This window comes from Macrotis lagotis, chromosome 4 (genome assembly GCF_037893015.1).
Source record: "Macrotis lagotis isolate mMagLag1 chromosome 4, bilby.v1.9.chrom.fasta, whole genome shotgun sequence".
Taxonomy (NCBI): Eukaryota; Metazoa; Chordata; class Mammalia; order Peramelemorphia; family Peramelidae; genus Macrotis; species Macrotis lagotis.
Genome location: NC_133661.1, coordinates 145,410,018 through 145,435,656, shown reverse-complemented (window position 1 = coordinate 145,435,656; position 25,639 = coordinate 145,410,018). Strand labels below are relative to the sequence as shown.

The following is a 25,639-nucleotide window of genomic DNA, read 5'->3' as shown; positions in this document are numbered from 1 at the left end:
TTTTTTATCCTGGTCTCCTACCCTCTCTCCTTGATCATAAGAGGAACTTGACAGCTTTGAAGGGTTCACAGTAGGGGAACTGGTATGAGAAAAGTGTAATGGTACAATGGAAAGAACACTAGATTTGGAGTCAAGAAAGACCTGACTTCAAAACCTTTCTTTTATACTCACTAGTTAAATGATCATGTATCAGTCACTTAATCTTTTTGAGTGTCAGTTTCCTTATCTATAAAATGAAGAAAATAATATTTTGTATTTACTGCACAAGGTTGGTGTAAAGCTCAGATATTGTACATGCTTTACCAAATTTAAAGTATTACATAAATGGTACCTATGTTTGCACTATTTTTTATTAACATGGTGATGGGCACACCAAAGTTGCTAAACAAACACCTGTTGAATGAATGAGAAGCTCATCACAATGAAGTGTGCATTCACATATAAAACTTGTCCATCACAGATGGACTGATGATTATTTTCTGACTTCTCATTTTCATGCAAGTGCCCATTCCACATTAAAAGTGATCTTTGCCTTAATGCCACTCCTTCCTAGTGCCAGTGGCCTCACACAGCAAGCCCATTGTGTCTCTAGAACTACTCCTTCTTCTTCTTTCAGCCAACTGATAGTGTGAATAGAAGCAATTATTTGAGCTTTGGCCATAAACCAAGTTGTCAGCAAGTTCTCTGAAAGGCCACTGGCTGAGTTTTACTGATAATAAGTATGGCTACATGGCAAGGTTTGACTTTCTCAGTCTAAGCCCTAAGGTGCCATGTTTGCTCTTTATTGGAAGTATGAAACTTTCTGTTTGGTAGTGAAAAGTCCTTCGCAATCTGGAACCAATTTACCTTTCTAGCTTTATTGCATATTGTCCCCTGCCCCCCCCACCACCACACACACACACTTCAGTCCACTCCATCCCCTGCCTTCAGGCCTATGTATAGGTTATCTGTATGCCTCAAATGCAATCTCTTCTAATCTCATCTCTCAAAATCCCTAGTTTCCTTTAATACTCAATTTAAGTACCACCTTTCTGATTCTGCTACCTGCTAGTGCCTTCCCCTCAAAATTACCATGTATTGATTGATTACCATCTGTTTTATATATTTATATGGGGTAGTTAGGTGGTTCAGTGGATAGAGTATAGAGTCAGAAAGAACTGTGTTCAAATGCAGTCTCAGATACTTACTAGCTGTGTGACTCTAATCAAGTCATTTAGCCCCTATTTGTCTTAGTCTACTAAAGAAGGAAATAGCAAACTATTCCAGTATCTTTGCCAAGAAAACCCCATGGACAATATAGTCCTTGGAGTCATGAAGAGTTAGTTGGACACAACTGAACAACAAATTTATCTCTATATAAGCTCCTTTCCCTACTTTCACTTAGAACATAATATCCTTTAGAGAAGGGATTGTTTTCACTTTTGACTTTATAGTCACAGCATCTATCATAATGCTCAGCACTTAAAGAGCAATTAATGAATGTTTGTTGATTGATCCACTTGGAGCTAGAATCTCCTGGAGGAGTAAGCTATCTCCCATGTCAGGAACTTTCATTGCCACTTACAGATCCTTTCTTGCCTCTGATACTCTGTTTTGCTGTTTTCTCCATCCTCTCATATCATTCTGCCCACATCATTGTCTCTATTCTTTAATAACCTCTAAAGAACTCTCTTCACTTTGGAATGAGTTTTACACCCCCGTTTTCCTCTTGAGCCCAATTCCTATCTTTATTTATGTTCATTTTAATCTTTACTTCATTAAGTCCCCTTAACCCCTTAGTTTTCTCAACTACCATGGCTTTCACTTTCACTCTACCTTAACTTTCATGTGATAGTCATTGACCTCACATTGCTTTAGATTCGTTCGTCCTCTTGATCTTCTGCTCTGACATTCTCCTCTGGTCATAATTTCCTCCATTCCTATTACTTCACTTCGCATAAATTAATTCTTTTAAAAATATGTAAAAATTACAACAAATATATATAGCATAAAGATTAGTTTCTATAGAAACTGTTTCTTGAAAATTTAGTTTACTTTTTTAGTTTGTATGTTTGTTGCTGCTATCATTCATCCTTCATTTTCAAAGAGGATCACTACATTAGGAGGATGTCTTGACTTGCAAATGAATTGAATTTAAGTGAGGCAGGGCTGTGCATAGTCACCATTCTCATTCTCATCTTCATTCATCAGAATCTAATGGTAAGACATAGGTCAGAATGACTAGAGATGGCTCTAGATGCAATGGGGAGACTTTGATCTTTTTAAATTAAGATCTTTTCTGGGTCTTAGTTTTCCTATGGCAATACCCATTTATTGATTCAGTGAAATGAAGTAAAAGATGACCTAGTTTGCCTCTCAAAAAAGAAAATTCAACTCAGGCTGGGAGGGGAAGATCTTCAAGCTTTCTGACCAGAAGAGATATAATTGCTATTTACACTCATTCTGAGCCATCAAAATTCAAACACTGACCAAATGGCCTGGGTTAGGACCTATTAATGTCCAGTCAGTGAGAACCAGAGTGATCTGGATTTAAGGCATAGTCAAGGAGCTCCATTTGAATCCTGATGGGCTATCTCAAAGCTACATTAAACACTACATTGATGGAAGAGTTAATTGATTCAGTTTTTCTTTTTTAAAATGTTAGAATAAATGGAAGAGAACAAAAATCCAGCCACCAAACCCCAATATATCTTGTGAAGCCTAAGTGATCAAAATTTATATTCCTTTGGGCAAAGCACCCACATGTAAAGGAAGGAAGGAAGAAGGAAGGAAGAAGAAAGAAAGAAGGGAGAAAGGGAGGGAGGGAGGTAAGGAAGGAAAGAACAGTATTATCCAATCCAATGTTCAATGGGATCCCCAGTGGGGCAGTTGCTACTCTTCACAAATTATTGCTTTTCCATGGTTCTCAAAGAGGATCAATGACATCAGGAGGGTGATATCTTGATTTGTAACTGAATTTGAACTAGAACTCTGAAAACCAAGCTTTGATAAAGTCCGTTGGGATTCAAATTGAACTAATTGAATATGCCTTAAACCAATGTTGTCCAAATTTAGGTTATCTTAGGACCATATTAAAATAAAATAATTATTCGAGGGCTGCATCCAGAATAAAAAATACAGTTCATGAATATAATAATTTGTAGTCTTACCTTATTAGGTTTAGCAAACACTATGTAAAGTCATGGTCCTTTTAAATTCTTAGAAAGTGGGGGATCGGGGCGGCTAGGTGGCGCAGTGGATAAAGCACAGGCCCTGGAGTCAGGAGTACCTGGGTTCAAACCCGGTCTCAGACAATAATTACCTAGCTGTGTGGCCTTGGGCAAGCCACTTAACCCCATTTGCCTTGCCAAAAATAAAAATCTAAAAAAAAAAAAGTGGGGGATCATGAGTCATCAATAGGGCAGGCAGAGCTACAAAGTCTGAAAACAAACACAAAGCAACAAAGTGACAATACAACAGTATAAAGGTAGGTGCATACTGACTAGTCTGCATCATACAGATGGAAGGCATCCCACAGATCAATTGAACATTCTGTGCTATATATTCCTTCCATAATACTGCTTAAAAACACCGAAGAAAATTAACATCAATGAGATTATTTATTAGTGATGGAATTAAAAAACTAATACTTACTCCATGAAAATTGTTATTTTATTTCTAAACTCATGAAAATTAAAATCCATAGATGGGCTGCATAAAATCTCCTGCACCGTATTTTGAACAGCCCTGCCTCAAACCCAGATCCTTCTAGCTCTCACTGATTGACTAATAATGGGTCCCAACCCTAGCCTCACTTGGCCATTGTTTGGGTTTTGGTGGCTCAGAGTGAGCGTAAATTGACATTGTTTCTGTTCTGGCCAGTAAATTTAATAGGGTGGCAAAAAAAAATGATTTTGGTAAAGTGACTTAACTTTGTTTCAGTTTTCTCAACTATAAAATGATGATAATATAAGAATTTATATTACAGAATTGTTGTGTGGATCAAGTGAGATTATATATGAAAATTTGGAAAGTGTTTTCACACTTTAAAATATTTCTGCTCTTATTCTTGTTCAGTTACAAGGATACTAGAGTGATTGACCATTTCCTTTTCCAGTGGATTGAGGCAGACAGGTATTAAATGACTTGCTCAGGGTCACAAACCCTAGTAAATGTCTGAAGTTGGGTTGGAATTCAACCTTCCCAACTCCAGGCCCATTGCTCTAGTCCTACATTCACCTAGCTGACTTCAAGGCAAACAGAGATTAAATGACTTGCCCAGAATTACACAGGTAGCGACTACCTGAAAATCTGAATTCAGGCCTTTACAACCCCAGGCCCAGGACTTTGCCCATTGAACTACCTAGCTACCTCCTATTCAAATGCAATATTAATATTATCTATTATTACTAGGGGTAAGAGAAAAGTTTCTTGTTTGGTTTTATTGATCATATATTGATTTTCTTACTATTTCTCTCTAGGACTCTGTCCCTACCTCTCTTTTTCTCTTTCACTTTTTACTAACTCATCCTACCTAAATTCATCTTGTCTCCCTACTGTGATCTCGAGTCCCTTAATTCTTCCCTGTTTTCCCAGTTCATCACCTTAATTCTGATCTCACTTTTCTTCCTTCAAAGTCTAGAACTAATGGTTAAATCAGCTCAGCTATAGATTGTATACACCCTTGATTCCTTGCACCTTTCTCTTCTGCAGTACATCCTTGTTTTCCTCCATCTTAAGTTCTCCCCATTTTCTGAGATGTTAAACACTATGGGAGGAATTAAAAACAAATGTATTTAATTGTGTTCGCTGAAAAGACAGATTATTTTAATATGGTTCCCACTGAACTCTGGAACCTTTTGCTATCCCAGGTTACAAGTTCACTTTGAATCCCAATGGACTTTATCAAAGCTTGGTTTTCAGAGTTCTAGTTCAAATTCAGTTACAATTCAACAGTTACAAACTGTTTTAGTTAATCATAATTATGCAAATATTTGTCCCTAGCCAGTCTCTCCTCACAAACCAGAAAGGAATTATAAATTAAATAGGGGAGAATCACAAAGTAAATAGCAGGATAGAAATAAAGCAATTGACTCTTTCTGTGCCCCATACCCAATATATCAAGTGATATGATCTTCAAACATACCAATACAAATGGAACTCAGCCAGAATACTGCTAATAGCTTCACCTCGTCTCTTATTAACTTCCTGTCACTTCCTGGCTCAGCCTTTCATAGATCCTTGATGGTGGTCCTGTAGTTCAGTAGCCACTGCTTTCCACTTAGTCATCTTTCCTTCTTTACCACTGAATTACTATTGCTGCCTTCTATCTATTGTTATAACTTCTTGGGGAGAGGGGGAGATGTTTGTACATGCATGAATGGGCACATAGAGATCACAGCACAGAGACATTATTACTTTTTTATGAGGTTTCCTAACACTTCATAAAGTAGTTTCAGAACTTTTGTTAGAAAGGTCATTGCCATACCTTAGGGACTCCAGATCGCTCAGACTGACATCAAGGCTTTGTCTTCTTGGTCCCCATCCCTACCCTACCTTCACTGAAAGGTACCTAAATTCTACTCCAAATTGAATCAGGGAAGGGTAAAGTCCTCTTTTTCCTACTATGTAGGCTGTACAGTTCCTACTAGGCCATAATATCCATTGAATCTTACTGGGGATGAATACTAATAATATTAATGAATATTAATAACATAACTAATCATTTGCCCTTTCAATTCCTGTCATGCTCTTAGTAAATTAGGACATAGGTCTGGAAAATTGCCTTAACAAACTAAGTTTTAAGGAGATACTTATTAACATTGCAGGAAGAGGAGAGATGTTGATGCTTTATCTACATTCTGGTCATCAGAATGAGCTTTCTACCTTTATATAAGTTTAATTGGACTTCATGGCTGCAAAGAAGTCTTTCATTCTTCTTTAGTGGATTCCTTAACATACTCCCCAAAGCAGCTGTTGCTAATTTTTCCTCTCTCTCCCCAAATCTCCAATTTCAACCCAATTCCATTCTCTTTTAGGAAATGAACTTACTTTACTGAAAACACCAAAAGCACTTGTGAGCTTCCTCATCTTCTCTCCTTCATACCTCAAAAGCACTAAGCTTTTTTTTTTTTTCAATTATTTTCTTTTCTGTTCAGTTAGAAAAAGATTAGGTGGTCCTTCTTCCTCCTCTACTAACTCCCTTGATCCCATCTTCTCCTGTTTTCTTCTAGAGCAAAGGTGCAAAGGTTCCTAACTTTTTTGTTTCCTGAAGTGTGTGTTTATGTGTGTATGTGTGTGTGTGTGTGTGTGCATTTGTGTATATATTTTTATGTTGTCTCCCTTGTCCTCCACCATTCCTGAAAATCTTACCCTCCTTCTCCACTTCCTAGCATCCCTGGTTTCCTTAAAGTTCCAGTTAATGTCCCACGTTCTTCAAAAAGCCTTTCCCAGGCCTGCTTAATATTTGTTTCCCTCTAAAATTTATCTCCAATTTATCTTAAACAAGATAAATTGTAAATGTAAACACATTTTGTTTCTAAATAGTTGTTGGCATATTGTCTCCCACATTAGTCCTGTTTCTTGTGAGCAGGGCTTAGCATAGTGACTGACACATAGTAAGTAATTTAAAAATACTAGTTGACTTACTTTGGCAATCTAGTGAAATCTATGACTCCTTCCTCAAAATAATATTTTTAAATGCGTAAAATAAAATACATAGGATTACAAAGAAAGCAAAAGTTAAGGAAAATAAAGATGTAATCCCCCCCTTAGCTCACAGTACTCTTCAAAAATCTATCTACAGACTTTTATACATGGACTCAAGGTTAAGAACCCCTCCTTCAATCATTCCTGTCTCTTATCACCTTCAATCTTTCCCTATTAGCTCCTTCTTCCACTGCTCAGGACATGTTATAACCTTAATCTAATAACTTTAGATTCTTTACCACCTACTCAGTCCTTAATTCTATTAAATAGAAATACAAATCCACTCTGATATTACCTTACACCCATCAAATTGGCTAAGATGATGGGAAAAAAAGGAAGATGACAAATTGTATAGGGGATGTTGGAAAATAGTTACACTAATGCATTGTTGGTGGAGTTGTGAACTAAGTCAACCATTTTGAAACTATGCCCTAAGAGCTATTAAATTGTGTGTATCCTTTGATCAAGTCAAACCATTATTAGGTTCATATCCAAATAGGTTCATATCCAAATAAAGAGGGAAAAAAAGTCGATTTATATTAAAAATATTTATAGCAACTCTTTTTGTGGTAGCAAAGAAACTGAGGGGATGACCAATTGGGAAATGGCTTTTCAAATTATGGTAAGTAAATGTGATGGATTTCTATTGTGTTTAAGAAATGATAATGGGATTAATTCAGAAAAACATGGGAAGATTAATATAAACTGATAGAGCAGAACCAGAAAACAATATTGTAAAGAGAATCAACTCTGAAAGACTTAGTATTCCTAATGAACACAATGCTCAGTCACAATTCCAATGATGAAGCATGCTATTCACCTCCAACAGGAGAGTTAATAGATTCAGAGTGCAGAATGATGCATATTTTCTTCTATTTCTTTTCTTGGAACATGGCTAATGTGGAAATTTGTTTTGCATGTCTAGCCATATTTGTAATGCATTTTGTATTTTATTTTTCTTGCCTTTTCAATGGGGCAGGGGAAGGAAGGAGAGGAATTTAGAATTGAAAATAAAATTCAATTTAAAAAATTGCTTTGAACCCATCATTCTGTTGAAACTACTCTCAGAGAGGCTGCCAATGATTTCTTACTTGTAAAGACCAAAAGCCTTTTCTCAGTCCTAACCTACCTTGATCTTCCTTCAGCCTCTCCAACTGCATCCACTTTTTCCTCCTGGATACTCTCTTTAGTTTCTGAAACATTGTTTTTTTTCCTGTTTCTCCTACTTTTCTAATGACCATCCCCCCCTCCATCTTCTTTCCTGGTTTATCATCCCAATGTCCTCTAAACAGGTCTATCCTCCAAGTTTGTGTTCTGAGTTCCCCTATCTTCTCTTGTATTTTTCCTTTGATGATCTCATCTGCTCCCAAGACTTCAGTTATCACCTCTGTACCAGTGACTCCCTAATCTAAAAATCTCTTCTTTGAACTCTAGTCCCAGATCTCCAGTTATCTGGTCGTTATGTTAACTTTTTATGTTCCAGTAGCATCTTAAACTCAACATGCTTAATACAAAAATATTACTATTTCTTTTTTAAAAAGGAAACTTTTATTATCTTTTTATATCACCAGAATTTCCCCAGTATTCTTCTCAGAAAGCCATTTCATAAAATAAAATTTTTAAAAGAAAAAGAGAAAAAAAATCAGCAAAGCTAATCAATATGTTGCAAAAGTCTTCAAATGTGTATAACACTTGTGGCCTTTCTATGGGCCTTTTACAAAGGCAGAGGTGATGATGTCTTTCTCATACCTTTTGGAGTCATAGTTATGCTTTGTAACTTTGCAGTATTCACTTTTGGTTGTACTGCACTTTACATTGTTTTGAATCATTGTGCAAATTGTTGATTCTTCTTATTTCACTTAGCATCAATCCATGTATATCTTTCCATGCTTCTTTGTATTAAAATTATCATTTTGTATAGCAAAATATTATTCCATTACATTCAGGTACCACAATTTGCTTAGCTATTCCTTAATTGTTGACATACTTTGTTTACAATTCGTTACTACTACAATATGTACTAATAAATATTTTGGGATAAATGGGAATTTTGTAATCAATGATCTACAAAATAATCTATTTGACATTCAAAGTCCATTATAATACACCTTTCCAAAGTGTACCTTCTTAGACCTATATATTTGCTTGCATGTTGTTTTCCCCATTTGGTTGTAGGCTCTCTGAGGGTAAGGACTGGTTTTTTTGCCTCTCTTTGTATCCCCAGAATTTAATACAGTGCCTGACTCTGTGTTAATAACTGATTATTGATTGATAGAATCTGAACTTATCTTTTCATCTAAAATTCCTCCAAACTTCCCTATTTTTGTGGTTGATACTATCGCTCTGTCAGTCATGGAAGTTTAAATGCTTAAAGTCATCCTTAATTCCTCCTTCTTCATTATTACTTCCTAATTGGTTTCCCTTCCTCCCTTTCCTCTCTAATACAGTGTTCAGAGGTTTCAGAATAATCTTCCTAAGGAATCTGATTATGCCATTCGCTTAGTCAAAAAACTTCAGTTACTTTCTATTTTTCATAGGTAAAAGACAAACCTTTTTAACATAAAAAGAATAGCAACAACAAAAATGTGTGCAACTGAGAACTTATATACAGTTGTCTTTCAAAATCATAAATTAAACTTCACAAGGTCATACTTTTCTATTTTCTAAGAAAAGTTGACTATTTTTTCCAAAAATCAGCACTCCCTTTTTAACTTTGTTAAGTTCATTCCCTAGAATTCTTTCACTTCATGACTTAGCTCAAGAGTCTCCTTCTCTGTGATACCTTCCATGACTCCCTACTGAAAGTTACCTATCTTTACCTTTTTGCTTCTAATGTTCCTTATCTTTGTATATGTTATAGGTGTGCCTTCTCACTCCACCACCAATGGTAGTCGAATGTAAGCTTCTTGAGGACAGGGATTGTCACTTTTAATTTTTCTATCTGAAACACCTAGCACAGTGCCATTCATTGTTGAATTAATCAATAAAAACAATACTCTGCTATATGCCCAAGAATGTATATGCTTGGGATAAGTTTGCTTTCTTGAATACATGAGTAACATTCTGCATTTAATCAACATAATCTATATTTTAATACGACAATCAATTATGAAACAGCAGGTACTGGGATACAAAGTGAAAGTAAAGCTGTCCTTAGCAACTTGAAGTAGCTTACTTTCTATTGAGAGAAACAATTGGTATACATATAAATGTAACAGGAAGACTGGCCTGTGAGAGCTCCATCTTGAGAGCAGAAACAGCTACCTTCTTCCAGTCCCTGTGAAAAGAAGCAGTCTCTTATCAGCGCCCCCATTCTACAAATAAATATGAAATACATATAATTTCAAGAGAAGATCACAGGTATAATATGAAGGACACTTTATTAACAATAAACTAGGACTTCCAGATAGGATAACAGAAGCTGAAAGGGTAGAGAATAATGTTACTGTTCTGTAATATATTGTTCTTATTTTGATAAAAATAAATGATGATAAAGGTTTATATTTATTTAGCACATTATATTTAGCAAAAATGCTTTATAGAAATTATTGCATTTGATATAACTTGCAACCCAAGGGGAGATTTTCCTCTTAATCTCAATCAATTCAGGGCATTTCTTCATTTTTCCTTCTTTAGCAGTATCTTTTCCTCTACCCAAATCATAATAGGCTCAAGTTGGAAGAAAAGATTTCATCCAACTGTCACCATTTTATAAACAGGAAACTAAGACCCAGAGATGTTAAGTAAACAAAGGCCCAAAGTTACACAGCAAATTAGTGGAAGACTGAGACTAGAACTCAAGTCTCCTGACTTCCATTTCATTGCTTTTTCTACTATTTCTGTCTACCTACCCATTCATTAGGTTTTATTAGACTTGCCAGGAGCTGCAAGGTTCCTATGTGTTCCATGGATATCACTCACTGTCTCTCCTTAGGAAGACTAGTGTATTCTGACTTGGCTGAATGTGCTACTTAAGTTCTACTAAAAAAAAAAAAGAAAAAAAGAAAGAAATGGCCAGCATTTCTTCTTATATATGGAAACTTCTTACATATTAGATTTAGGCAATTCAGTGGCTAGAAACTAGACCTGGAGACAAGAAGACCCTCAAATACTTACTAGCTGAATGACCCTGCATAAGTCACTTAACTTCTGATTCAGTTTTCTTACCTGTCAAATAGCATCTACTTTCTACAGTTTTTGCTAGGATAAAATCAGATTATATTTCTAAAGCATTTTGCACATTAAAGTATTATGAAAATGTTAGTCATTATTATTATTATATCATACTATGTTGACAGAGACTGAGGTATTGATTAAAATGTTATTCTTAGAGTCAAGAAAACCTAAGTTTCAATCCTCACCCCAGCCTCTGACACTTGATAACTGGATAATTATGGACAAGTCTTTGAACTTCAGGCAACTCTACCTCCAACAAAATCATCCCATTGAGAAATCATCCCAGTTCATCTGCTCCAATGTCAGAAGGGACTTTTATTGATCACTGGTTACAGTTTTAAAAGTCAAACATTACAATATTATAAAGCAGCAGTCATCAAAACTGTCTGGTACTGGCTAAAAATTAGAGAAGTGTATCATTAGAATAGTTAGGCCCCAAAGAACTAGTGATAATGACCATTGAACTCTACTTTTGATAAACCCAAAGATTCCAGCTTCTAGGATAAGAACTCACCCTTTGGCAAAAACTATCAGGAAAACTGGGAAGTAGTTTGGCAGAAATTAGGTAAAGACCAACATCTCACTCCCTATACCAAGATAAGATCAAAATTGCAACATGATTTAGACATAAAGGTTGCCATCATAAACCAGTTAGGAGAACAAAGAATAGTCTGTCTGAGCTATGCTAAGGAGAGGATTTTATGAGCAAACAAGAGAGATAGAGAATATTATAAAATGAAATGGATAATTTTGATTACATTTAATTAAAAAAGGTTTTATACAAATAAAAAACTAATTCAATCAATATTATAACCAATGTATTCAGTTGGGAAACAATTTTTATAGTTGGTATTTCTGATAAAGGACTCATTTCTCAAATACATAGCAAACTGAGTCAAATTGATAAGAATACAAGTCATTCCCCAGTTGTTAAATAGTCAAAGGATATGAACAGGCAGTTCTCAGATGAAGAAATTGAAACTATCTATAGTGATATGAAAAAATGTTCTAAATCATTATTGATTAGAGAAATGCACATTAAAACAACTCTGAGGTATCACCTCACAGTTATGGTCAATATGACAAAAAAGGAAAATGATCAAAGTTGGAGGAGATGTGGGAAAACTGGAACACTCATGCCTTGTTGATGGAGTTATGAACTGATCTGGTGAATAATCTGAAACTATATCCAAAGGGTATGCATATGTATCACAAAGGAAATCACAAGAAAGGATAAAAAGTTCACATGCATAAAAATATTTATAGTAGCTCTTCTTGTACGGGCAATTAATTGGAAATTGAAGTGATGCCCGACAATTGGGGAATGACTAAATAAATTGTAGTAAATGGATGTAATAGAGAACTATTGCTCTGTAAGAAATCATGAGTGGCAGGACTTCAGAAAAGCCTAGAAAGACATGTACAAACAGATGTTGAGTCACATGAGCAGAGCCAGAAAAACGCTGTACACATTAACAGCAACATTATATGATGATCAACTATGATGGACTTGCTCTTCCCAGAATGCAGACCAAAGCATACTATTTTTAACTTATAAAATTTGTTTTATATTTTATGTTTTTCTTTTCATGTTTTTCCTTTTTGTTAGGAGTCTTCTTTCACAAAATGATTAATATGGAAATATGTTCAGTATAATTAATTATACATGTATAACCTTTATTAGATTACTTTCTGTCTAGGGGAGGAGGAGGGGGAGGGAAGAGAGGGAGGGACCAAAATGTGGAACTCAAAACCTTACAAAAATAATAATTGTTGAAAAATATCTTCACATGTAGTTGGAAAAAATTAATTTTAACTGCAACCTAATTTTACTGTTAACTATTGAAAGTATTCAAATACTAGAAGCATTCAATAATTTATCTCCTGATATAACTTGGTGCTTTGAGGGAGACAAAGTATAAGATAGTAAAACCAATGTGGTTTTATAAATATTACATTGAGCTCAAAACACTTTTCTATCTGAGCTCTTATTCTTAGAAAAAAATTGTGCTACTAGGCTCCGCTGTTTCCTATCCAAACCTGGGGTGTCCATGGGGAAAGGGGGAGGGGGAAGGGGGGAAGAAGGCAAGGAATAAGGCTTCTGATAAGATTTCTAGTTCTGCTCAAGCATTACCAGATGTGTGGATCATGGGGTTATTCAAGGACACAGAAGCAAAACAGTTTCAAGAAAGGACTTGAACATAACTTCTGGGCAAATGGAACAGCAGTCCATTTCCCTGGAAGCAGGATCAGACTGGACAATACTTTGCTGATAGCATGAGCACCCTGGAGACTGGAGGCCCTGAGTGATTTGGTCAAAGGTCAGAATTGGAAGTTACCATGCATATAGGCACAGCAAAGTCATGTGTCTTTCCCTTAAATCAACAAATAGTTCTCTTTCCCATTAATCTGCTTCCACTAGGGATAAAAAATCTTTCCATTTCATTCAAAAGGGCATTTATTGGAATGGATTTCCACTGCACCTAAGAGGGAATTCTTAGAATCTCCAGTTGCCTTCAAAGCTCAGTTCAAAACCCACTTCCTATCTCAGGTTTTTCTGATTTCCCAGCTGCTGGTGCCACTCCCTTCCCCGCCCCCAACTGTATTGAATATACAGCTATACGTGAACTTGTCTCCCTCCATAAAACATGAGCTGCTTAAAGGCAGAAACTATTTCATTTCTGCTTTGTGTATCCCCCCTATCTAGCACATAGTAAGTTCTTTAAAAATTCTCATGGATTGATTGATTCAGTACCACTTATGTTAACTCTCCCTTGCTCCTTATTGCTCTCTTCCATCTCAAATTGTCTTGTGTTTGCTTATCTGTGCAAATGTTGAAGGTAAGAAGCAAGAAGTGTTTGGACTTTGTTTTTGGAGTACTGGGACATAGCATCATATCATGTGCAGTAGGAGGTCATTGACAGGTACTTGTTAAATTGGATCATTGCAGACCAAGCTGGAGAGTTGAGAAAGTCATAGGTAGAGTGGACTTTTTTAAAAGCAAGCAGTGTGATTATTATAAATACCCAAATGAACTACAAAGGGAATATTAAGATGTTCTCTGCATCCAGAGAAAGAACTGATAAATAGCAGCATCCATAGAATGATTTTATAACACACACATACACACATGTCTAATGGAAGTCATCTCTAGAGTGGGGGGAGGGAAAAAAGAAATTTATATTATAAATTTATTATAAATTTAAATGGAACAAAAAAGCTAAAAATACTTAAAAAATAATACAATTATGGAAATGCTTATTTAATTCCATAAATTAAAAATAAAATTAAAATGTAAAAATAAGTAGTATGAAATAGAAATTCAGTTTCTTATACAATTCCATTGTTATGCATCCTACAGTATGTACAGAGTACTCCTTTTGGGGAGTGTTTAAATTCAGAATAAAAAAATATTAATAAATTTAATTGTTAGCTCTGTTTTCAGGAATCCAGGGGAAATAAACACAAAATGATCCTTGTCCTTGAGAGACCAGACAGGCATGAGTTAAATGTTAAATACAGAGATAAATAATATAAGGCAATATAAGGTAAGGGATAAACCCAGGAAAATTTGGTAAGACAAGTGGTATTTGGACTGAGATATTAATTATTCTTTCATACAACAATGAAGTCTTGGAGATGACTAGGTTCAAAATCTGAGCTTCCCCATGTAGTGCAATGAAAATAAATTGTATTTAAGGGCCCCTCACTCTGAGGGCCTAAAAGCCTGGCTTCTCATCTCTAGTGGGAAGGTTGTGGTTCTCTCGTTCTCTTGCAAAGTCCCTTTTGCAGCTGCTATGGCCCAGGTGTGTAGGTCAGGCCTAATCTTGCTTTGCCTGCTGACTTGAGTACTCCCTCTTTCAGTTCAAAAGTACCCACAGGACAACAAACAAGGCCATCAATTGGAGGAGATTTACAAAGTTTTGCCAATCACTTTAAAGAAACAAATTTAAGTCTAGGTCAGTCCACGTTCCTCATTTCTCTGCCTTGATGGCAAAAATAACCCCCCCCCCTTTCCAACCACCCCTCCCCCCAAAAAGAAATAAATAACTACTGAGAGTTAAGGGTTAAATAAGGTGGCTACCAGCTGCAAAGGTGGTTTCTTTCTCTCTCTATCTCTCTTTTTTTTCTTCTGTTCTTGTGGTTATTCTTTAGAGTTAGGAAATGTTTCATTTCTCAGCATAACTGCCTGAACAGCCCTATCTCAAAAGTGTCAACATATGTTAATAAGTGCCTGAGGAATACTAGCCTGAACATTGGCTGGGCTGGAGAATTTCATTTGATCTTTGAGAGTTAAACTATTTGACTCACAAAAGCACCACACGGTTCCCTGGCCAAGAGTGAGTGACCTCTCCATACTCTACTCTGATGAGAACAGTTGGGTGGAGAGACAGTTAGAAAGCTCTTGGCCTTAGTGTTCTATTAAGATTAGGCATGTGTGAATGGATAACATTCACAGCCAGGCTGCTCTGGGTTTGCCTCCTCTGCAAGATAAACTTATCTACAAGTACATTTGTGTTGGATTTTTAGAAGCTGGGACGTTTCATATCTCCTAGCACTGTTCTGAAGGGTCAAACAATGCTTGTGCCAGGTTTATCAGAGGTCTCCTTTCTGTAGTCTGTAGTTAGAACCACTCTCCTTCCTAAAGATGTTTGTTCCCAATGGGTGGGTAGGCACCAAAGTGTCCCTAGCTTCCTGGAATTTTTTTTAAACTGGTTCTTTTGCCAGTCAATGGTGCAACAGCTGTATTGGTTAAAGATGGTCTCCCTAAAGAAAACTATATCTCTACCCATACTGGATCAAAAGGAAGAATTCTTCCAGTCCTCTTAGGTTTTTATTTTCTTAGGAACTCCTTGGGTTCTTATTTTTTCTTTCCTCCCCCTTTGTGTACCTCTGAGCAAAGTGTTAAGAGTTTCCTGATAGTAGACCAATTTGAGGGTATAATAGAAAGACTAGTCATGCAGTCAAATTCTCTTTCCTCTCATACTACCTGTATGAACTTGGGCAAGTCATGTTATCTTGGTGGGCAACATATGCCTCTCTGCTACAAAAAATAAAATTGAGGCCGTCTCATCAAATGGCCTCTAAAACCCCTTCCACCTCAAATTGATGATCTTATGAATGACTCAATTCCTTTTTTTCTCCCATTTGTTTTCTAAAAGTTTTATTAGTGTATTATAGAGAAATATCTCTTCTAATTCTTATAAGAGTTGCCTAATTTTTTTTATCACATTCATTTTCTAATAGCACACAGTTCAGGTTTCTAAACATTTATTAAAAGCTGACTTACCCACAAATCACTGTGCTAGACACTAGAGATACCTATACAAAAATGAAAGTAGTCCTTACTCAAGAAGCTTATCTTTTACTGGGGGGCTATAACAATTCCATGAAAAAGCCATTCTAAGATCATTCCATGAGGAAAGTTGGTATCACCTACCCAATCAGCAAAGAAGCTGATTCCAAAACATTTTTAACTAAATGGATTTGTTCTTGCATTCAATAAACATTTATTAAGTGTCACCAAAGTTCCAGACACAGTGTAAGGCACTGGAAATACAAATACCAAAAAAGAAAGTCATACCCTACACTCAAAGGGCTTATCATCTAAAGGCAAAAATCAACAGAGAAAAGGGAAGCTGAAAATTGGGAAGAAGAAGAAAGAAGTTGACTAGTTCCAGGACATTCTGGAGAAGACCCTAGAGGGGCAGTTGGGAGAGTGAAAATGGATTCAGAAGTTAAATAACCCAAATTTAGGGGGTGACTCCAGGAATGGTTGTACACTGATTTTTACTATTATATTTGACACCTTCCTTTTTTACTTTCTCCTTTTATCCCTCAAACAATTCTGCTTCTCTTCTGCCCCATCCACCCTCTATATTAGCATGGCAGGCTTTCTCATCTGGGAGCTGATACTACAGAACCATAGTTCTGAGGTATTTGGCCAAGATAGTTTCCTGGTTCTATCATAGCCTAGTGTTTAGAAAGCTCTCTCCCAAAGTCAAAGGACCTTGTGGGCTGTAAACACATTGTAAAAGGCTGTCGGTTGGTTGGTTGCTTACCAGATTCAATTCAACAGTTATACAAAGTATTGTGCTAAGCTAGGATGAGAGGAAAATAAAATATTAAACAGTCTCTACTTTCATGGAGTTTACAATCTACTAGGAGGAATGAGAGGTTGGAAACTGGACCTATAATCTCATCAGTGTAGAAAATTCCCAGATGAAAAAGCCATTTCTGGTCTTAAGGATTTGCCTAGAACAATACTGTCAAAACTCAAATGGGGAAGGGGGAGGGCAAGGGGAATATGTGGACTTTTAAAAAACACATACTAACATTTTCTATGTCCTATTGTATTTTTATTTATTTTTGTCAAATATTTCCTAATTACATTTTCATCTGATGAGAACTTCATTCTGAAGGGCAATCCATTGTTTGACTCCTCAGTTAGGACTGAGGTTAAGTGACTTGTCCAGAGTTACAAAGCCACCATATGTCAGAAGTGATATTTGAACACAGGGTTCTCTAGCTTTGAGACTATTTTTCCATTCGCTGCACCACAGCTGCTTCTCTGGAGGAACAATATAAACATAAATAATTATAAAGTACTATGTGACGACTAATAAAGAAGAAATGTTTATATGTAGAAAATTTTGAGGAAGCAAATAAACCTTCAACTGGGTAGAACAGAAAAGTTTTATGGAAAAAGTACCTCTTTCAGGCTTATCAGTTAGTCCTTATCAAGTATCCTGCAATCCAGGCCCTTTCAGAATCCAGCTATTTTGCAATCAAAGGGGATTCCTGGGGGGGAGGGGGAAGGTGGGTAGAGGAAGACTGGGGCTAGGACTCCTTATTGCCCATTCCCACTAGTATAGCTTTACTGTGAGAATTCTTCCCATCTTTTCCTACTCTGGCCCCATAGTCTCAGTTTCCCTCCTCTTTCATTTCCCAATGGATATTCAAAAATAGAATCCTTGATATTCCCTCTCAACTGTGCATATTATTAGCTGTGAAAAATACCAGGTGCCACTAACCTATCTCTATGAAGTCTCCTCAAATTCCCTTGGGCAATTTTCCATGTAATCAGCTCAATACAGCAAATAAGTAATTAGAATAGATTTTTTACCATTTCCTATGTGGTAACCTTTGGAAGTTCATGGATATTTTGTCAGAATAATATTTTTTAAAGCAAAAGGTAAAATATATAGAATTATAAAGGAAATCAGTTAAACTGAAATACAATTCTTTTAAATCACTGACCCACAGTATAGTCATAGAAAGTTGAAGCTTGGGGCAGCTAGGTGGCGCAGTGAATAAAGCACTGGCCTTGGAGTCAGGAGTACCTGGGTTCAAATCCAGTCTCAGACACTTAATAATTACCTAGCTGTGTGGCCTTGGGCAAGCCACTTAACCCCATTTGCCTTGCAAAAACCTAAAAAAAAAAGTTGAAGCTTGCTTTCTTGTCCCCTCTTCCAGAGAGCTAAATCCTTGGTAGTTGGGCAAAGACCAATTCTCCATCCTCTTCTACTCTTGCCTCATCAGTTTAGGATAATAAGGCCCTGCCCCGTCCTAAAGGAGGAGGCCTGATGTCTCAGGCGATCTAGAATTAGAGATAGACAGCCTAGGACATAACATATGGATGGGGAAAGGCTTTTTTGGAAGGAAACACTTTTTAATGTAATTTTTAAAAATAAATGCACACATTTTAAATACCACAAAATCTATTACTCTGTAATATGTAATTCTTTGAAGATAAGTTGTCATATGTATTATGATAAAGACTTAAAGTATCAGGTGGAAAACAAGATGCAGTGAATTTTGACTTCCAAAAACAGGAAAAAAGTATTTTCAAAAGTTCCCTGTGTTGGAAAAATGGTTTGTCCTAGCCCACATTTCCCAGGGGCCCCTCTGAAGATGATCACTGTTTTCCATCTGGGTTGGGAAAATTGTAAGAGGCAGGGCTAGCCTAAGCAAAATTTCAAATGGGTGAAGATTGTCCTTAAAGCCCTTCCAATCCATAGTATCCCCTATTCTCTACACCTCTCAGTACCCTCACAGTAGTAGTTTCTTATATTATCACAGTATTCTGTTTACTGATCAACTAAAAATCCCCAATTTCGCAACCTGCCCAGACTAGCACTTTCCCAAGGTCCCCATGCTCTAAAATTCTCTTTCCTTCTTAACACTCTGCTTCCCCAAATCTAAGATCCCATTTTCTTAGTGATGAAGGATATCAGTTAGGGCACAGGAGAAAAGTCTTTTTAAACTAATTGACATTTAACACTAGTCTCTTTAAACTAATTCACCCAACAGCAAGAAAAACAAAATAGGGTAAAATGACCATTAATGATTCTTCTAACTTTTTGAATTGAAAACAAACAATAATACTACATAAGAACTAGGCTCTCTCTTTTTGGAAGGTTGAGAAAGATTTAGAAGTTGCCTCCTGTCAGGTAGTTTCATGTAAGCATGGCTGCTAGTTTACAACTTTAAATAATTTAGAATGAACATTGATAGTCAGAAGCAATAACCAAGATGGAACAATAGGATCTCTGTCCAGGACATCAACATTTAGGAAGACAAAAGGTTTAGTTTCAAAATAACTAATTTCTTTTCCTTCTCAACTGAATTTGTTATTTCTTTTTTTGTATGAAGAGGAAATATTAGAATTTTTTTTTAAAAAATCAACTTTGTATAGCATGGAAACTGTAAAGGCTAACAGACTGCCTTAAGGGGGGGAGGGAAGCAAGATTAGGGGGGGAAATTGTAAAATTCAAAAATAAATAAATAAATTTAAAAAAAATTTAGTTTAAAAATCAATTTCATAAATATAAAATGGAAGGAACATGATGAAAATTATCCTGTAATCTATGGGTTGGAGTGGATCATTAAGTTCAATTTGAGTAAAAAATGTCATATGGCAGCTAAAAAAAATGTAATATTAGATTGCACTAGGAGAAATAGGGTGATATAGTGAATAGAGACTTGACTTCAGAGGCAAAACTGGGGTTCAAGCTCTGTCTCTGACACATGTTGACTATGGAACCCTAGACAAACCGACAGTCCAGTGCCTCAGATACCTCTCTAAGACCATATATATATTCCACAGAAGGCAGTGATAGGTGAAGTTCTTCCCAGCAAGCTCCTTACACCAATGAAATCACAGAATCAAAATACTCCAAATTAAAGGAAAAACTCTTCTTATATCATTTTACTAATAGGAATTACATAGCTGATTTGAAAGTACTTCTATACTGATTGCTCAAGGATGGTGCTCACCCCAGATGTCAAAAAGGCTATTTCTAGTTCTGAGGTCATGTCTCTACATTCTCCATAACAACCTCGGGAACCTTGGACATAAACCACCAATTAGAATATTTTTCACCTGGGGCAAAAACAATCTATTCAAGGGGCAGGGGGAACAAGGCCACAGCAGTAGAGGAGCAGTAGCTGAGGCACTGGACAGCAGTAGCCACAGAGAGGAAGCATTCCACCCCTCCCCACATATCAGAACCCTGGGGCAAAGTCCCATCTACACTGTGTGAGTTAGGAATCTGCCTGGACCACTTGTTCTCCTAATCACAAGGTCTCTTGCCTCCAGTCCATGTTCTATTTATTAAACTTTGATGCCTTTTCAAACTTGCAAAACAACTTTTAAAATTCCAGGTGAGATTTGTGCCAAGTGGAAGAAGATAACTTTTTCCTTCTGCTCATGCTCAGTGGGTTGTTTGGCGACTGGAGTTGACTAGTTTGAATGTCATATATAGCCACAGCACTGCATGGAAAGAAGCATCCTGGCCAAACACCAAATGGGGAAAAACTTAGAGCAGGCGGAAGACCACCCTAGATGGAATAGGGCTATGGCAGAGTGCCTCTTCCCACATCTAGGCTTGGTTAATTATATTGTGCTGGGCATTGTCATAGACAGTCATGACACCATATAAGACATATTCTTATGCAATGTTCACTTCAGTTTAAGTCTCTGAACCTGAAAACTAATTCCTTCCTTGTCCAAAGATCACTTCCTAAACTGAGAGAAGGCTGTATCATCTTATTTGTTGCCTTTTTTTCTATATTAACTTTTATTTTCTTTCTCTTTTTTTTTAAGGTTTTTGTAAGGCAAAAGGGGTTAAGTGGCTTGCCCAAGGCCACACAGCTAGGTAATTATTAAATGTCTGAGACCGGATTTGAACCCAGGTACTCCTGACTTCAGGGCTGGTGCTTTATCCACTATACCACCTAGCCAAAAGAGTTTTGTATTTTGCATAACTTACAGGAATTCTGTCTACATTGGAAAGATGTAATTGGCAACGAAAAACAATTGAATCAATGAGGAAGAAAAGTCTGGTCAAAGGGGAACTATCTGGAGATCTGTTTATTTTATAATTGGATAAGGGGCACCCTTGTAGATATCTTTGTTTATTTATTCATTTATTTTTGTTTTTGCAAGGCAAATGGGGTTAAGTGGCTTGCCCAAGGCCACATAGCTAGGTAATTATTAAGTGTCTGAGGTCTGATTTGAACTCAAGTACTCCTGACTCCAGAGCTGGTACTCTATCCACTGCACCACCTAGTTGCCCCAATCTTTGCTTATTTTAAACTATATTATTGTCCCCCAAACCATAACTATACTAATGACCAGAGACTTACTATACTGCCACCTCCCTTACTGTGGTACCCACAGTAAAACAGAACAGAACTGGTTCTAGAAAAAATTATGACTCAACAGTTCAATAAACATTTATTCATAGATTTAAGCACTAGATTAAGTTCTGGAGAGGATTAAAAGTTTAGATATGACTCAAACTCTGCCCTCATGTAGCTTACATTTTTAGGTTGGATAAGTCACAAACTTCAATATAACTTCAATCCACAATAACATATGATAAGTGTATCAGAGAATTTCAAGCAGTTATATCTGAGGTTCAAGAGTAAAAGTTATTATCAGTGGGGGAATCAGGGAAGACTTTTGGGAGTAGATGGCATTGAGTTTGGCTTAAAGGATAGATAGGATATGGGTGTGGGAGAGATGTATGATACCCCAAGCACAAACCAAAAGTTTAAGTAAAAGTCTGCAGACAAATAAAAGTTATTTTAACAACTCTTACTCTGTTTTGACAAAATTCTTGGCACCCAAGAGCCATCTTGCCAACCTCTAGATCTCAAGGGGTCCTATTTCTGAAGTTTTTACTGCCCCCCTCCCCCACCTTCAAAATTTACCTATTCCATATCCTGTCTATACAGGGCCTCTCTCTTTGTCAGGTTATAGTGAGTGACCCAGAATTAAAAAGATATTAATGCCTATTAAAATAGGAAGATTTTCTTGAGAAGAACCTTAAGACTCAAAGGATATGATGGAATTTTGACAAACCTCTATGGAGAATTTAGGGTGGGCAGCCCCTACTACTATCCCTTAATCTGTTTCACTGTAGTTACCTACTTCATACACCCACAGGCATTCCTTCCCTCCTCCCTAGCTCTCCAATTTCTACTTCAGAAGCAGTAACTTAAAAAAAAAAGCGCAGGAAACAAATCAAAAGTGAACAAGATATAGTCATTGGGCTTTGAGTTTTTAGAAAGTAGCTGTAGTTGCATGAACATATGCTAGGACAGGAGAGGTTCTGGGAACTTAATATAAAAGAGATCTTTTCAGGACAAAGATAGGACAGGACCTTGATTGAAGGTAAATCAATGGTTGCTGACTCAATCTGACCTGGTGGTGCTATTTGGTCACTGGCCTTTAGGGACAGGGTTTGGTTTCGAGGGGTGGATGAGGACAAGAAAGAAAAAAAACACACACATTCTAAGAAATTAAGAAACTATGTTTTTATTCCCTTGACTCTTAGGCAGAATTAAAGTGCACTATATTCACCATTCTGTCGTAGTGATATTACTTCAGTTCATGTTCTACTAATTAGAGCTAACATTCCTAGAGCATTGATGCTGGTAAAATGCCTTACACAAATTATCCCATTTGACCTACCAGCTCCCTTTTGTACATCCAAGTGACATAAGGGGGCACCTATAAGATGAGATGTAGGAAATGGGCTAAGATCTAAAGATAGAAATCTTCTGGAATAAAAAATATTTCTTGCTTTTTTCCCATCATTAAAAACATTATTCATTGTGTACTGTGAGACTATGTTATAGCATAACACATTTTCACAGCTCATAATATCTTTATACTTGGATCAGGTTTTCTGAGGTATGAGATGTTCCAAAGTAATATGTATGTGTTATGTGTATATTCTAAATATAGATTATGTAGATGTATATCTATGCATAAATTTATATATATTTGGTATAGATCTGTGATTTTATAAGTGTGGGGAACTCCCAATATGGAAACTTCCTCCACCCATGAAGATTGACAAGTCATTTGTAGCTTGGAATCCTATAGTCTTGTCCAGGGGCATCATTCCCTTAGAAGTGGTTTGCCTATAGTCACAAAATTGGTATGACAGCAGTAGGATTTGAACCCATGCCTTTCTCTTTCCAAGACTGATCCTTACCGCTACACCAGAATCAATTTCATATTTATATATAACTGTTTGTTGTAGGTCAAGTCTGACTTAGGCCCATTTGGTAACTCAGGTTCAAAACCAGAACTACTCTTGGGGGAAATGGACAATACTTTTTGTTTTTACCATAATAATACCCAAAGGTATATGCTTAATATGTCAGGGACTTTACAAATGCTTTTGCTCAGGTTGTCCTCACAATAATCCTGGGTGCTACTACTATCCCCAGTTTGCAAATGAAGAAACTGAGGTTGAGAAGCTTAAGTGGTTTGCCCAGGGCCACAAAGCCTGAGGCACCATTTGAATTCAGGTCTTTCTGATTTCAACTCCAGCCTTTCATTATGTCTGCTCTAGAGGTCATCATGGAAACTGAAGCCAGGAAGGGCAAGTAATTTGTCCAAAATCAGGCAGTTTACTTAATGACAGATCTAGAACTAAATTCTTGGCCTCCTGACTCCCAGGCTGGTGTTCTTTTACACCACATGTTGCCTACTCAATGGGACACTAATTGGCCTCTTTAGGGATTAGATCTTTAACCTTGATTTGATTAAATCCTCTAATTAATTGAACTTTCAGAGGTTGAAGAGTAAAGAGCTAAATGGTAATTCTGAAAAGCAATGAGGCAATGGGAAAGTTGAAATAATCAGATTTAAAGAAAGTCAAAGCAGAATTATTTATCTTCTGATATCTTGGCTAGTTGAAAAAAATCTAAAAGCTAGAGTAGTTCTGGTTTTGAACCTGAGTTACCAGATAAGCCTAAGTCAGACTTGACCTACAACAAACAAGAGTTATATATAAATATGAGATTTACTGTGGTATACTAGTAAGGATCAGTCTTGGAAAGAGAAAGGCATGGGTTCAAATCCTACTTCTGTCATACCAACTTTGTGACTGTGGGCAAACCACATCTAAGGGAATGATGCCCTGGACAACTCTATAGGATTCCAAGTTACAAGTTTCTCTTGGTTGAAAGCATAGAGATAGAAAGCAAAATGTTTCAAAGGTCCTGGAAAGCAACAGACCAAATAGTTAAAAAAAAAAACAACAACCTCCCATTTGGTAACTAGTCCTCCCTTAGTCCCTTTCCACACAGTTCCTTCATCCCTTGCCAACTACTCTGCTTTTCCTAGTGTCAAATGATGCAGCAATGTCAGATTTGTATATCTAAACCAAATTACTTAGAGATGTACTAATCTCCACTGCTATTACAGAGGGATGGGGGAAAGAGAAAAATGAGATGGGGGGGAAGGGGGGGTGGCAACCAAAGACCTAAGATCAGACTTTAATATGGGGCACAAGCTTGACTATTAGCACAATCCCCCAAGGACCCTCCTTTTACCCTGTTCCATAGATGCCAGCTATGTATAGGCCATGCAAAGTTTCTTTACTCAAGAGATAATAGTAGGGGGCTAGGTGGTGCAGTGGATAATGGGCCCTGGAGTCAGGAGTACCTGAGTTCAAATTCAGCCTCAGACACTTAATAATTACCTAGCTGTGTGGCCTTGGGCAAACCACTTAACCCCATTTGCCTTGCAAAAAATCTAAAAAAAAAGAGAGATAATAACAGCAGCAAGAGATAATAATAAAATGACAAGAATTATTGGACTTCAGGTTCCTGGGCCTAACCCATGGAGAAGCAGTGGTAGAATAGTCAAGGAATTCTGGGAGAGAGAGCCACCTTTCCAGGCTGGGGGAATTTGAAATAATTTTGAAGACCTAGACTCAGTTTTTTTGGGAAGAAGTTACTACCAAACTGGATTGTTAAGTGTTTCACAAATCTTAGCATTCCATCTCCTGTCTCTATATATTATATTATATTATACTAATATATTAATATAATACTAATAATATATATACTAATATACTATATATTATATTATACTAATCATCTCTCATACTTGTAATGAAATCCCTTCTCATCATCCCTTCTCAGAATCAATTTTCCTTCAAGGTGCTCAGTTCTGATGTGATCCTCTCCATGAAACCTCCTCTAATCTTGGTAGTTGTGAATATACTTCCTCTTTCCTCCAATTACCTTATATTTACTTCTCTGACTATGTTATTTTCCACCACTCCAACAGAAAGTAAACTCCTTGATGATGAAAACTGCTTTGTTCTTTTATCATATACCAAGCTCCTCAGCACAATGCATTGCACAGTGTAGATATTTACTGAAAGAGGTCAAAGTGACTTGCCCAGCATCATAGAGCTAGTTAACAATTGGGATCAGATTTGAACTCAGTCCTTCCGTACTC

General features: G+C 36.7%; 1 long non-coding RNA gene across 4 annotated transcripts in view; it reads right to left on the bottom strand.

Annotated features, from left to right (window-relative positions):
• Positions 1-25,639, bottom strand: part of LOC141521572 (uncharacterized) — a 91,599-nt gene that overhangs the window by 38,766 nt on the left and 27,194 nt on the right. For 3 of the 4 annotated variants that reach the window (XR_012478004.1, XR_012478005.1, XR_012478006.1), the window contains exons 1-2: positions 15,113-15,276; positions 9,863-9,964 (exon numbers count right to left, since the gene is read on the bottom strand). This is a non-coding gene — a long non-coding RNA (uncharacterized LOC141521572). Of the gene's footprint in view, positions 1-9,862; positions 9,965-15,112; positions 15,277-25,639 lie in introns of those variants that run through there. The other variant, XR_012478007.1, reaches the window with a different exon arrangement.